General features: G+C 39.4%; 1 pseudogene; it reads left to right on the top strand.

Moving 5' to 3' along the window:
• The first annotated feature begins 4,408 nt into the window (after positions 1 to 4,408).
• LOC101346871 (GTPase NRas pseudogene) lies at positions 4,409 to 4,911 on the top strand (annotated as a pseudogene).
• The last annotated feature ends 453 nt before the right edge of the window (positions 4,912 to 5,364 follow it).

The raw sequence follows: 5,364 nt of genomic DNA, 5'->3' as shown, positions 1-5,364 counted from the left end.
ACAAATGCAATTATTGACATAAGATTTAGAGAGAGAAAAAAATGAAGTTAATCTTTTACTCAAACCCTTGAGCAAAGCAGATGGTAGGAGTAGGAGTGAGAGCAAACCATACACTTCCCAAGAGTAAATGAAAGATGTAATGAAAATAAAGAGCACACCAGCATCAATGATCAGAGACCAAGGAATACCAGGGGCTTGGCAGAGCCGAGCTGCAGAAGGGTTTACGTATGCAGGGCCTGCTGCATGCACACTCACAGGAGTTTCACAACCAGAAGCAAAATGGCCTAGGTTATCATCTTCTCTAGTCTCCTATTGTACTCTTAGAGAAACAGAGACCCAGAGAGGGAAAATGACCTGCTCAAGGCCACACGTTACAGTCACGTAATGGAGCCCTGACCTATGTTTTATTCAGATTTGAATTGAAATTAGTGTAGTTAAAATCATACACACACATGCGCACGCACACACACAAAAGAGGAGAGAGTACATTTCATTTACAGAAATTTGCTCTTTCCAATTTATCATGGTTAGTTATTATGACAATACAGGCACAACTAAAACTGTGCAAGAATAGGGGTGTATCCTCTGCATAGGCCTTACACATTCCCCAGCTACTGAGAGCTATTCAGTGCTTTGAAACATAATCTTTGTAACCTCTTTCCAGCAGCCTAGGAATAGTAAGTAGGGGTCACATAGGACATAACAAATAGATGCGCGAAGTCGGTTTTACCATACAGTTCCTCACGTGGGATTCCTCTATTTCTATGTTGAGAATCATCTTGCTTGTATGCATTTTACTGAATGTCACTTCAGAACAAATACTTTAGGAAGTAGACAGTATGCAATTTATAAATGAATACACAGAATAGTAATAGAAAGACTGTAGTATCAGGAGTCAGAGGCTGCATATCACAGCTTTGCCTGTCACTTGCTATATGACATTGGGTTACTGCTTAATGTCTATGGGTTCTAACTTCCTAAAATCAGGATGAAGAACTATATGACACCTAATAGCCAATCCACTTTGGCATTCTGTAATCTAGATTAAAAAGAAAAACAAAAAAACGTTGGAATCTTCTGTAGATTTACAGCAACCTGGTCACTTCTCGTCTCATAGCTCAAAGCCTATGCTCTCACTTCCACTTTCTATTTACCTCCAATGTTCATGATCCCTTCCTCCCCCCACCATTCCTTCTAGGGGACAAAAATAGCGTTGGCTTTCTTTTACCACATGGCCAGGGATGAAGCCCTCTGCGAAGGAAACTTGTAATAATTGTCTTTGGTTCTTTCTTTAACAGCTTTCCGGTCAGTGAAGAGATGGATTACAATCACTTACCAGAGCAAATAGCAATTCATATTTTCATACTGGCCTTAAAGGCGTTTAGGAGAATCTATTTCCATTTGTTGAAGTGATTTAAATAAAGGCCCTTGCTAACCCTTGATAACTCTGTCACAAAAACAAGAAAATATGTTGTATCTGAACATTGGAAAATAATAGATACAAACCCAGGGACCCATGAATGAGATTCATTGCTAGTGACATAAAGGGCATTTTTATTTCCGTACACACAATCAGACTAATTTATCGAAAAACAAAACAAAACAAAAATGAAAATGAGTCAGCTTGTAGGATGAAGGTGAAAGTTGCATCTTTTTTTTACTCCAGATGTATTAATTCAGTACAGTCTACTGGGATCTAAAATGCTCAGACACTGTGCTATGTGATGGAGCCTGCCTGGAAATGAAGCCAACATCTGGTGGTTCCTCAAAAAGTCAAACACAGAATTTCCATATAACCCAGCAATCTCACTCCTAGGTATATACACAAAAGAATTGAAAGTAGGCCTCAAAAAGACACTTGAGTACCAATGTTCATTGCAGCATTATTCACAACAGTCAGTAGGTAGAAACAACTCGAATTTCTATTAATAGATGAATAGATAAATAAAATGTGGCATATACCTAGAAGGGAATGTTATGCAGCCATAAAGAGAAATGAAGTTCTGACACACACTATGACATGGATGAACGTTGAAAACATGCTGAATGAAATAAGACAGCCATCAAAGGATAAATAGTGTATGATCTCACTTATATAAAGTACCTAGAATAGGCAAATGCGTGGAGACCAAAGTTTATTAGTGGTTACCAGGGGTAGGCATGGGATGGGAAATGGGGAGTTATTGCTTAAGGGGTACTGAGTTTCTGTTAAGGATGATGAAAAAATTGTAGAAATGAATACGGGTGATAGTTATACAACATGGCCAATATAATTAATGTCACTGAATTGTACACATAAAAATTATTGAAATGGCAAATGTTTTGTTATATAGATTTCACCACAATAAAAATTAAAAGAAGAATTCAGGTTTCCCTATTTGGGAGACCTTGAATTTTGGCTCTTGATGTATTTCATTACTCTTCTATGTCATTCCCTAAGACAGTAGTGAAACAGAATCCCACATGCACCTATTTAAAATGTTATCCACTCTTCAAGACTCATATTGAAGATCCTGATGAGTAGATAGGATTTTAATAGATGAATATAAGATCTTCTATGAATGCTCCCACTTGGGCAGGTACTGTCTTATCCTAATTCCAATAAAAACTCTTTCCATTCATTTCTATGGTGTTCCTTAATCACTCATATAACTCACATTCCTTGAATTGCATGCCGCAGTATCTTTTCTTATTCTGCCAGACTAGATCTATGCTTTATTCCTCTTAGTGTTTTACGACAATATCTGACACCTTAGATTCTCAGCAAATATTTATTTAGAAAGTTAAACTAGAGATTTACTTTAAATTCTCCTGAATTTTTTCGTGTTGTTCAGACACAAATATCTCACTTATATTCGTAGTTGTTGTTGACCCTATGTGCAACAGAACAAAACACTGCCTGGTCCTTCACCATCCTCACAATCATTGTTATGTTTGAGCCCATTCATTGTTGGAGCCACTGTGTCAATCCATCTCATCAGGGGTCTTCCTGTTTTTCACTGACCCTCCATCTTACCAAGCATGATGTCCTTCTCCAGGGACTGATCCCTCCCGATAACATGTCCAAACGTGAGACAAAGTCTGACCATCTTCTTTTCGAAGGAGCATTCTGGCTGTACTTACATTCACATAAGTCAATAATAGCTTTGACATAGTGATTAAGAGCTCAGCTTCTAACCAAAAAGGTTAGCAGTTTGAATCCACCAGCTTCTCTTTGGAAACCCTATGGGGCAGTTCTACTCTGTCCTGTAGGGTTGCTATGGGTCGGAATTGACTCGATGGCAAGGGGTTTGGTTTGGTGTTTTAGAGTCCAAACACTTCTCAGTACCTCCATTGCTACAATCCCTGTACAAGCCACCATCATACATTTCCTTGATTGTTGCTATCTACTCTTCCTCTTGTATCCTTTCCACCCTTTAGTCCATAGTCAACCAACATACCAGAGTGAATTTTGTAAATGTAAGTTGACTCCCTATTTGTTCAACAACTTTATTGAGGCATAATTTACATACAATTGTTTACAAACAATTATATGATTTACATACAAGTAATTTTGTACTAAATGCACACAGGAGGACTTCATTCCGCAACTCTCTCAAAACATTGCGCTATCTCCCTATCTCACTCAAGATAAATCCAAAATTGTTACAACAGCTTACAAAACACTAAGTGATCTGGCCCATAATTACTTTTCAGACTTTTATCTCCTATCAATCTTTTCTATGCTCTTTGTAAAAAGCATTGCCGTGGATTCAATTCTGACTCATAGAGACCTTATATGACAGAGTAGAATTGTCCCATAGCATTTCCTAGTCTGTAAATCTTACAGTAGCAGAGTACCAGGTCTTTTCTGTCACAGAGCAGCTGGTGGGTTCCAACCAGTTGACATTAGTGTTCACAGCCAAGCGCTTAGCCACTGTGCCACCAGGGCTCCTTTTTCCATGCTTACTCTACTCCAAACACCTTCTAATCCAGGGCTTTTGTACATCTTGTTCCTCTCTCCTGGCTCATGTTTATATGTCCACATGGTTCACTCTCTGGCCTACTTTGGGTCTTTACTCAACTGCCATCTTCTCAGTGGAGCCCTCCTTTACAACTCTTTAAAATTGCAATCTTCTCTCAAACACACACAATCTATCTCCTTTCTCTGATTTGTTTTTTTCTGTTGCATTTATAACCTTTTAAATAATGTTGTAAAAATGTAGATAACACAACATTTGCCAATTCAACTTTTTTTTATGTGTACAAAATTTTATGTCCAGGATTGCATAGCGGGAGGGGCCGGAAGTGCTGCTCCCTGGTGGGAGCTGTTTATGGCTGTTCTAGGTTCTCCAACATTTTTCCCACTTGTGGTCCTGAATCTATCCGAAGTGGAGGCAGTAGAGCTTGAGGTCCTCGCTGGTGTGAAATGACTGAGTACAAACTTGTGGTGGTTGGAACAGGTGGTGTTGGGAAAAGTGCACTAACTACCCAGCTAATCCAGAACCACTTTGTATGTGAGTATGATCCCACCATAGGGGATTCATACCAAAAACAGGTGGTTATAGATGGTGAAACCTGTCTATTGGACATACTGGATACAGCTGGACAGGAAGAGTATAGTGCCATGAGAGACTAGTACATGAGGACAGGTGAAGGCTTCCTCTGTGTATTTGTCATCAATAATAGCAAATCATTTGCAGATATTAACCTCCACAGGGAGCAGATTAAATGAGTAAAAGACTCAGATGATGTATCTGTGGTGCTGGGGGGAAACAAGTGTGATTTGCCAACAAGGACAGTTGACATAAAACAAGCGCATGTGAACTGGCTAAGAGTTACGGCATTCTGTTCATTGAAACCTCGGCCAAGACCAGACAGGGTGTCGAAGATAACTTTAACACACTGTTAAGAGAAATACGTCGGTACTGAATGAAAAAACTCAGCAGCAGCGATGATGGGGCTCAAGGTTGTATGGGACTGCCATGTGTGGTGACGTAACAAGATACTTATAGAGTTCTATCATCAGAAAAGAGCCACTTTCAAGCTGCACTGACACCTGGTCCTGATTTCCCTGGAGAAGTATTCCTGTTGCTATCTTCAGTCTCACAGAGAGGCTCCTGTACTTCCCCAACTCTCAATAGATCAGTAAAATATTCTCTATTTGAGAAGTTCTCAGAATAACTACCTCCTCATGTGGTTGTCTGACCAGAGAAATGCACCTCTTGTTACTGCCCAGTATTTTTCCTCTCTGGGTTCTCTCCCCTCACATACATACACCTCTGCAACCTCAGGTTTTTCATCTGAAAAGCAATTCATGCTCTGAAACAGAGAACCAAACTGTAGACATAAACTGTTGAAAACAGCATCTTGAGCTCTAAGGTA

The sequence above is a fragment of the Trichechus manatus genome, unplaced genomic scaffold (assembly GCF_000243295.1).
Source record: "Trichechus manatus latirostris isolate Lorelei unplaced genomic scaffold, TriManLat1.0 scaffold00006, whole genome shotgun sequence".
Lineage (NCBI taxonomy): Eukaryota > Metazoa > Chordata > Mammalia > Sirenia > Trichechidae > Trichechus > Trichechus manatus.
The sequence above is the reverse complement of the archived record's forward strand: the minus strand, read 5'-3'. Positions and strand labels throughout refer to the sequence as shown.